The sequence below is a fragment of the Humulus lupulus genome, chromosome X, assembly GCF_963169125.1.
Source record: "Humulus lupulus chromosome X, drHumLupu1.1, whole genome shotgun sequence".
NCBI classification, from domain to species: Eukaryota; Viridiplantae; Streptophyta; class Magnoliopsida; order Rosales; family Cannabaceae; genus Humulus; species Humulus lupulus.
Genome location: NC_084802.1, coordinates 42417713 through 42428509, shown reverse-complemented (window position 1 = coordinate 42428509; position 10797 = coordinate 42417713).

The window sequence follows — 10797 nt, the reverse complement described above, 5'->3', positions numbered from 1 at the left end:
TTCCTACCCCTGAAGCACTCTAGTGACTAAGCCACTACATTGGCACAAAGACTAAAATGCCCCTTGCTCTCTAATGCCCTCAAAGGTAAATTAGTCTTTTGCCACATTTCCCGCAATCTCAATTAACGCCTCATAATTTCCTTTTTAATTCCAATATCCTCAAATAATCACCAAATAATTTCCCATTACCCAATAAATCTCGGTAATGTACTAAATTACCAAAATACCCCTAGGCTCACCCCAAGTTGAGTATTTGACCCCGTTATGACTAAACCGCTAACTTGCGCCCTAGGATCGCCTCGTGCCGAATAACTCAAATATATCCACATAATAATATGGTCTCAATCATAAAACACACACACACAGATATATATATATATAAATATGTCATCAACGGGCCAAAATTATGAAAATGTCTTTCTAATAAAAAACGGGCCCACATGCATGCTTAATACACATAAACATGCCAATATAGTCATATTATAATATAACTCACATAATTCATATAATCATGCATATAATCACGTAATACATAATTAAATCAATTATTGGTCTTCTGGCCCCCTAATCAAGGCACTAAACCTTATTAGGGAAATTGGTACGTTACAATTATCCCCTCCTTATAGGAATTTCATCCTCGAAATTTTACCTGAACAACTCAGGATACTGATCCTGCATGTTGGACTCTAATTCCCATGTCTCCTCCTCGACCTTGTTGTTCCTCCATAATACCTTAACCAAATGTATAGCTTTGTTCCTCAGAACCTTGTCTTTCTTGTCTAGTATCTGGACTGTTTGTTCTTCATAGGAAAGATCTGTCTACAACTCCAGATCTTCGTAACTCAATACATGAGTCACATCTGACAATTACTTTCGAAGCGTCAAAATATGAAACACATTGTGTACAACCTACAATGCCAGAGGTAAGGCCAATCTATAGGCCACCTGACCAATCCTCTCCAAGATCTCAAACGATCCTACAAACCTAGGGCTCAACTTGCCCTTCTTTCCAAATATCTTCACCTCTTTCTATGGTGAAACTCTAAGGAAGACATAGTCTCCCACTTGGAACTCCACGCTCTTGAGCTTCGAATCTGCATAACTTTTCTATCTACTCTGAGATGCAAGCATCCGAGCTCTAATCTTCTCAATAGCCTCATTGGTCCTCTTAACTGGCTTAGGACCCAAGTATTTCCTTTTTCCCATCTCATCCTAGTGAATGGGCGATCTACATTTCCTACCATACAACATCTCATAAGGAGCTACTCCAATGGTCGACTGATAGTCGTTATTGTAGGAAAACTCTATCAAAGGCAAATAATTACTCCATGACCCTTCAAAGTCCAGCACACATGCTAGTAACATGTCCTTTAATATATTAATCGTCCTCTCAAATTGACCATCTGTCTGAGAATGATAAGCGGTATTAAATGTCAGTTGTGTACCCATAGCCATTTGCAAACTTTCCCAAAACTTGGAAGTAAATGTGGGGTCTCGATCTAATACAATCAACCTCAGAGCCCCATGAAAGCGCACTATCTCTCTCACATAGAGATCTGCATACTAGTTAATTGTATAAGTTGTCCTCACTGGTAAAGTGAGCTAATTTGGTGTATCGATCCACGATAACCCACACCGAATCATGTTGACGCACAGTCCTGGGTAACCCAACCACAAAATCCATTGTGATATCCTCCCATTTCCACTATGGGATATCTAGAGGCTGTAATAACCCTGCTGGTCTCTGATGCTCTGCCTTGACCTGGTGACATGTTAGGCACTTAGCCACATACTCGGTTACATCCGTCTTCATCCTAGGCCACCAATACAAAGCCCTCAGATCCTGGTACATCTTCGTGGTGCCTAGAAGCAAAGAGTAAGGGGTAGTATGGGATTCATCCAGAATCTCCCGTATGATAACAGTATCTATCGGAACACAGATCCATCCCTTGTATTTCAGTAAGCCCATCTCTGACATTGTATAGTCCCTAGCCACTCCAGCTAGGGTGTCCCCTCTAATCCTCATCAGTTGAGGATCACTCTACTATCTATCCTTTATCCTCTCCAAAAGAGTAGGCTGTAGTGTGATGTTGGCTAACTGGCCCACCACTAATTCTATTCCTGCTCTAGTCATATCCTCTGCCAATTTCTTGGATATCTGTATCGCACTGTATAATTGCCCTGACCCCTTCTGGCTTAAGGCATCTGCTACCACGTTGGCTTTTCCTGGGTGATATAGGATTTCATAGTCATAATCCTTCACCAGTTCTAACCAATGCCTTTGTCTCATGTTCAGGTCTTTCTGTGTGAAGAAATACTTCACGCTCTTGTGGTCAGTGTATATCTCACACTTCTCCCCATAAAGGTAATGCCTCCATACCTTTAATGCAAAGACCATTGTTGCTAACTCCAGATCATGAGTAGGATACCTCTGTTCATAATCCTTCAGCTGTCATGATCCATAGGCAATCACCTTCTCTGCCTACATAAGAACACAACCTAAACCTTGTCTCGAGGCATCACAATACACCGCAAACTTCTCCTGATCTACTGGAAGACTCAGTACTGGAGCTATAATCAATCGACGCTTCAACTACTGGAAGTTGTTCTTACACCTATTTGACCACGTAAACTTCTGGTTCTTGCGTGTCAGTTCCATCAGTGGGGTAGCAATCCTTGAGAACCCTTCCAAAAAACGCCTATAATAACCTGCCAATCCAAGGAAACTCCTGATCTCTGAGGCGCTCCTTGGCCTTGGCCAATCTCTAACTGCCTCAATCTTAGCTGGGTCCACCTTGATCCCACCCCTACTTACAATGTGACCAAGGAAAGTCACATGTGCTAGCTAGAACTCACACTTCTTGAACTTCACATATAGTATGTGTTCTCTCAGTCCTGTGGCACCAATCGTAGATGCAGATCATGCTCTTCCTCTGACTGAGAATAAACTAGAATATTGTCAATGAAGACGATCACAAACTGATCCAGACAGTCTTTGAACACCCTGTTCATCAGATCCATAAAATTTGCTGGGGTATTAGTCAAACCAAACGACATGACTAGAAACTCATAATTCCCGTATTTGGTGCAAAAAGTAGTCTTCGGTATATCCTCCTCCTTGATACTCAACTGGTGATAGCCGAATCAAAGATCTATCTTTGAGAACATTGTCTTACCCTGCAACTGATCAAACAGGTCATCTATCCTTGGCAGAGGATGCTTGTTCTTAATAGTTAACTTGTTCAGTTCCCTATAATCAATACAAATTCTCAAAGAACCGTCATTCTTCTTTACAAGTAGGACTGGTGCACCCCATGGAGAGAAATAGGGTCTAATAAAACCCAAGTCTAACAACTCCTGTAACTGTACCTTTAGTTCTTTCAATTTTGCTGGGGGCATTCGGTACGGTGCCCTACACACTGGCTCTGTCCCTGGTGCCAATTTTGCTCAGATGCTCGCTTCTCAAAGCAGGCATAAAAGTTATGCTGATCCCAAACGTAGGAACGTGGAGTTCCAAGTTGGAGACTATGTATTCCTTAGAGTTTCACCATGAAAAGGGGTGAGGAGATTTGGGAAGAAGGGCAAGTTGAGCCCTAGATTTGTAGGACCGTTTGATATCCTGGAGAGGATTGGTCAGGTGGCTTATAGATTGGCCTTACCTCTTGCACTATCGGTCGTACACAATGCATTTCGTATTTTGGTCCTTCGGAAATATGTGTCAGGCATGACTCATGTGTTGAGTTACGAAGAACTGGAGCTTGAAGCAAATCTCTCCTATGAGGAACAACCAGTCTAGATATTAGAAAGGAAGGACAAGGTCCTAAGAAACAAAACTATACCTTTGGTTAAGGTATTATGAAGGAATAGCAAGGTCAAGGAAGCGACCTGGGAGCAGGAGTCAGTATCCCAAGTAGTTCAGGTAAAATTTCGAGGATGAAATTTATGTAAGGAGGGTATAGTTGTAACGTCCCAAATTCCCTAATATGGCTTAGTGCCTTGACTAGGGGGCCGGTAGGGCAATAATTGGTTTATTGTATTATTATGTGATCAAATTCATGATTATGTGAGTTGTATTATTATATGGCTGTATCTGCATGCATGTGGGCCCATTTCTTATTAGAAGGGCATTTTCGTAATTTTGGCCCATTGAGGGCATATTTGTATATTTGTGTGTATATGGATTGAGATTACATTATTATGTGGATATATTTGGATTATTCAGCACGAGACGATCCTAGCGAGCAAAGTAGCAGTTTGGTCATAACAGAGTCAAATATTGGGCTCGGGGTGAGCCTAAGGATAATTTGGTAATTTAGTACATTACCAGGATCTGGTAATGGGGAAATATTTGGTAATTATTTGAGGATATTAGAAATAACGGGAATTGTGAGACGTTAATTATGATTATCGGGGTAAGTGGCTAATGAAAAAATTGCCCTTAAATGACTTTAAAGAGATTGAGGTGGCCCTAGGGGCATTTAGGTCATTTATGCCTAATTAAACCATAGGTTTCTTCAGCTGAGGGAAACCTCAAAACAAAGTTTATTAAAAACAGAGCAGCTTATCTTCCTTCTACGCGTTTATTTCTTTCTCTTTAAGTTCTTTAGGTGGAGCCTTGGAGTTCTTGAAATTTTGGAAGCTTGGGACTAGGAATTGGTATAGCAGCAACATTAGGTCGTTCATAGCATCCAAGGTAATGATTTTAACCTTTGAATCCCTGTGTTTCTAAGTTTTATGGTTGTGTTCTTGGTGTTATTGAGTTTCAAAAACTCAAGTAGTGATTTTGAGTATTAGTGGTTCTTTAATTGTGTTTAAACTTGGGATTTGATGAGGTTGGTGTATTGATGAGGTTTCAAGGTCAAATTGTAAGTTTGGATGGTGTTTAGATGAGGTTTTGGTGATTGGAACTCCGGGGAAAACTCAGGGAAAGAACCAGAAGGTTCTGGGCTATAAGGATAGCGCCCCAACACTGTCCTGGGCGCCCCAACGCTAGGCAGGGGAAAAGGAGGGGTGGCTCCCTGACTTGGATGGTGCCCCTGCACTGTCTTCAGCCCCCCTTCACTAGTTTAGTTTTAGCAAAGCTCATTTCTAGGGCTTGGGAGGACTTTGGGGGCTCAGGGGATGGTTCCACCACCCCGTTGGGTGGGATTGTAAGTCTCGAGAGCACGGGAGTGGTCCCGGAGTCTACTTTTAAGGATTGAATCTTATGAGATTATTATTTGGTTATGACTAGGCTATCGCTAGGGGCTCAAGACAGGATCGTGCTCAAGGGTCATTTATATATAACTTGTGCTTGGACCAAAGGTAAGAAAACTGTACCCAATATGTGGTGTACAGGATTAGGGCTTGGACCCTTGTAAATGCGCGTGATTATAATTATGTTTGTGAATAGTGATTATGCATGTTGAGTGCTCTGTATATGGATAATTGCTATATCATGAATGCCTATTAACATTATATAATTGAGAAAGGCTTTACTTATGAGTTAAGGATGACAATAACAATGAGCACTGGTTGAAAAGCATTGATTTATTAGTCAAGGACGGAAATAGCGTTGAGCGCTAGTTGTAAAGTATTGACTTATGAGTCAAGGGCGGCAATAGCGCGCTGAGTGCTAGTCGATATGGTTAAACCTAATCAGGAGCGCATTATACGCTCGTCCATCCCAAAGGTCATGGAAAACTAAAGCGCCAGGTACGTTGGGCCAGCTCCAAGGCTGGTTATACAGAGGATAGGGCAATGGGCCCTGGGGTGACTTATTAGTCCCAGATCCTAGGGCGCTGAGTGTCATGGGCTGACATTTTGACAGCGGAAATGCTCGTGCGGCGCCTTGACTCCTTTGAGCCAATGTTAGCCTTCCAACCACTCAAATAACAATGGGCACATTAGTCACATGACCGCGTGCCTCTGCACATTTTCGTCTCTCGAACAACTCCTGCTAGGTCATGCTCTGAAGCATCTATGAGTGCAACCATGCATCAAGGCTATCTAGCTGAGACACTCACACTATCCACTCACTATGGCAAGGCAAATCCCAACACCGATGCTCACCCAGACATTCACAAACCAAGGTAGCATGTGTGGCCTAGAGTCAACTCCAAGTTGACGTGCCAACATCTCTCATCACGCCCCATTCGATACTATCTGAATAGGTCACGTCAGGAATCCCATACATCCATGGTCAAATCCTCAAGGCACCATGCCTCCACGCATGTTGGCAGACCCTCGAGACCAGCTGCAAAACTAGTAGCACACACTGGACCTCTGTCCTTCTCAAGCATTGCGCACTGCAAAACTAGTGCATGTATGCTAGCAAGTCCCACGAATGACTCCCCGTGCCATATTGTGTCAAGACTCATGGCCATGGCACACCACAATGTCTCTTGAAGGTTTGGTCCATGTTCCATGCAAGCAGCATACTGGAAAGCCAAGAGAATCGTACCCATAAACCTCTGGCAGCATACTTCAACATACTACCAGGGCGGCTTGGTAATGTCCATGAGTACTCCTACTCATGGAGACATATGAGTCCCCTCGTGGTCCTCTTATTCCCGCCCTAATAGCCCTCCTAACTATTAGTAGCTCACTTGATGCACCTGTGCCATGGGGTAGTGGAGAGCTAACACCAGGTGCTCCCCCTACAAAAAGCCTTCTGAGCTTTTAGCCTTCTACCAGGAACATATATGATTTTTTCTTGGGAGACATATTTGGCTATTAGCTCGTTGATTCTCTAAATCTCCCAAATCCAATCACACCATTGTGTTCATTGACCCTTCAATATGGAACCTACCAAGTTCCATCCATTTCCGAGCAATATTGAAGATATTTACGAAAATGCCACTGCCGTACAAACTAGGCATCAGCATGCTCACCAGCCTGCACCTTCGCGTGCGCATCTGATCAAGCACCAACCTAGCTTGTAACATGCCCTCAAGGTCGGCATGTTACACTCTCCCCTAATTCAATTATTGATTCCCTCATCGACATACCGCTGGCCAATCTTCTTCCTGCCTCGACTCATAAGCTCACTACATGCTTCTTCCGATTCTTAAGTCTGCATTGGTCCCTCAACCACTGTAGAACCACCAACTTGGTGATGATCTCCCACGTCCACCCTTGGACTCGATCAAATACCCCATGCCACCATCATTATGCAAAATTTTCCCATGAAGTAGTGCCTCTGCACTTGAATACTCCTTGCACACATGAACTTCTCCGAGTCCATCACGACGTCCCTTCAGTCAACCAAGCAACCCTTGCAACACTGACCCCAAAGCCAACACATCATCTGACTGTTGCTTTCCCGCCAATTTTCCAATGCCTACTCCTATTGACAAGGATGAAATTAAGGTGCACCCCTCGGGGCGAGGTTCGCAAACCAACCATTTCCAACACCACCTATGAAACATCCTTCCGCTGAAGGCATGTCTCTCTTCAACACGGCTTGTACCAACTATAGCCTTTATCCAATATCTAGTGCACCCTTGTACACAGACTTTGTGAAGTAGTCTCTCAGACTTTTGGCCCTCCGACCTTACTGCATACCCATGGCTTGATGCGAAATGTCCAATCTTGACCATAAGCATAACTGCTCCTCTGAGCTTCTACAATGTGGTCAATGATCTGACATCATTTGAAACCATTGCACTGCCTTTTGGCTCGTGTTTGTGGTGACTCTCAGCATCGTGCCTCAAGTTCTGCCCCCAAATCAACCTTGCCTAACTCTAGACAGCCTGTTGAATCTTAACCAACTTGACTGCACTTTACCTCACCCTTGAGGTCTAAAGTTGTCCCAATCTGCTATCTCCCTTTGACATATGTTCTCTGAATCATTCAGCTTGTGTTCCCATAAACACGTGTCCCCATAAAACATTAAGCATGTCCCATAACATGCTGCAAACCCTGCCAAATCTTGGTCTCAGGCTACGCCCATGCATACTGTCTATCTGTAGCTTCACTTGGTTAGTATACCCACTCGCATCAGTCATGCATGTCTTCGCACAGTACAACCCATCCGTTTTTGTGTTTCCCCCTAGATTCACACACCAAAACTGAACAAGTGCCCTGACTCTTCGAACATATGAATTAGTAGGCTCCCCCACTTCAACTTAGGAATAATTTCTCTTCTCGAGGTGTGCCTCTCAAGGCATAGCTCGCAAGCTAACCACTCTCTCTCGTGTGGTCCCTCGTTCCATTTATCACTTTTGAAGATGATGTTGAATTAATGCCTCCGTCATTCTGACTCTTCGCCCCTTGACATCTCTACGTTGCCTTAGTACATGAGTCCTACTGACTTTCACCTTAGGTAAGCATTGCACTGATCTTACCTTAGTACCTGAGTCTTGACAACTTTTAGCCTAGGTAATTGGCTCTATCTTTTTCTCTGAGTCTCATTGACTTTACATTCTGAACAACTATCGATCTCCATGACAACTCATCTCGATGCTTTTGTAATGGAACATTGGTCTTCTATTTGGATGTTTGAACCATGAAGATCTCTCCCCCATTTCAATTGTTGGTGTCCTCGACAACTTTCCCACACACAAGAATGTCTAACCTCCCCAACTCTTCATGCACACAATAAATCCAGAAGTGCACCCCGTAGGATGTGACTCTCAAGTCAACTACTTCATGTAGCACCACTGTCAATTACCTTATGTGCGCATGTCCACATAGCCACCCAAATGATCCATCATACTAGCATCTCACCCCTCTGGGCTTCCAAGAAGCACTAAGTTTCTCTCGATGCAACCCTCTGCCCACATATAAACTCTAGCACAACTTCTCAGCTTTTCTAGGCTCCTATGGTCACTAAGTCCCAATAGCAAGGCCATCCAGATCGTATTTAAACTCTAGCACCATCTCGTCCTCCTTAAGCCCTCTTGCAGTACTAAGTTTCCTTGATGCAGCCTTCCAGCACTCAAGAAACTCTAGTACTATTATTACCACTACACGCGGTCTACTCGGCCCTGATGGGCTTTGATGCATACATTCCATAACTTACCATCTTCTACAATGCCTTACTCACAGAGGTTAACATCTCAGAGCCAACACATCCCACTCCATTGTCTCAGTGCATCCCCTCTGGGTCAGAACAAGATAACATGCAAACACTTCCAAGTACAACTATCATCTGACTATCGCGGCCACTGCCACCTTGGTCTCCGTGTGACCCCCTTTGGCACACAAGTAGAAACTGAAGCATTCCATGCTCATCTTTATCTTATTCCTCAAAGTTTTCCACTCTCGACCATTGTCGTGACTAACAAGCGTCTAACGGCCACTATCATGCTTCAACACTCTGGCGTACAAGTTCCCTTTTCAACAACAATGCTCCGTGCGACTTACACTGTCACTTAGATGAACTTGAACTAGTGAACCCAGCTTACAAACTTGACCTCTCGATCAAACCTTGTCTCATATCAATGAGTTCCAACTCTTCTATAGCGTCCCTCCATAATTGCACGTGGTTGTTGTCTGTCTAGCATCACTGAACTTTTTTATTCGAAGCAACCATAGCTTGTCCCCTCTCTAGGATGTCCAATATTCCCACGAAGAAAAGCAACCAAGTCCCATCCTATCTCAGCCTACTAATCCTTTCTAGGTGACTAAAAGGCTCAACAACATCAGTTCAAGCATCCAGACCTTTTTGTTCATTCTGCATGCCTACATCCCTTCTAGGATGGGCCAACCAGGTTCATCCCTAACTTGAGATGAACTTGGCTCTGATACCAACTGTCACGAGCTGACATTTTGACAACGAAAATGCACATGCATCACCTTGACTCCTCTGAGCCAAGGTCAGCCTTCCAACCATTCAAATAACAATTGGCACATTTTTTGCGCGACTGTGTGCCTCTGTAGACTTCCGTCTCTTGAACAACTTCCGCTGAGTTATGCTCTCAAGCATCTATGATTGCAACCTTGCATCAAGGCTATCTAGCTGAGACACTCACACTATCCACAGGTTCTCACTGTGGCAAGGCAAATCCAAACACTGATGCTCACCCAGACATTCGCAAACCAAGGTAGCATGTGTGGCCAAGAGCCAACAACAAGTTGACATGCCAACACCTCTCATCATGCCCCATTCGATACTATTTGAATAGCTCACGTCACAGACCAAGGAATCCTATACATCCATGGTCCAATCCTCAAGGCACCATGCCTCCATGCATGTTGGCAGGCCCTCGAGACTAGCTACCAGACTAGTAGCACACACTGGACCTTTCTCCTTCTCAAGCATTGTGCACTCTTCAATGCATGTATCCTAGCAAGTCCCACGAACAACTCCACATGCCATCTTGTGTCAATAATCATGGCAATGGTGCGCCACGATGTCTCTCAGAGGTTTGGGCCAAGTTCCATGCAAGCGTTATACTGGCAAGCCAAGAGAGTCGTACCCATAAACCTCTGGCAACACACTTCAACGCACTATCAGAGCGGTTCGATAATGTCCATGAGTACTCCTACTCATGGAGACATATGAGTCCCCTCGTGGTCCTCATAGGCCTGCCCTACTAGCCCTCCTAACTAGTAGTAGCTCACTTGATGCACCTGCACCAAGGGGTGGTGGAGAGCTGACACCAGGTGCTCCCCCTACAAAGAGCCTTCTGAGCTTTTAGCCTTCTACCAGGAACATATATGATTTTTACTTGGGAGACATATTTGGCTCTCAACTCACCAATTCTCTGAATCTCCCAAATATGATCTCACCATTACGTTCATTGACCCTTCAATATGGAATCTACCAAGTCCAGTCCATTTCTGGGAAATATTGAAGATATTTGCGAAAAT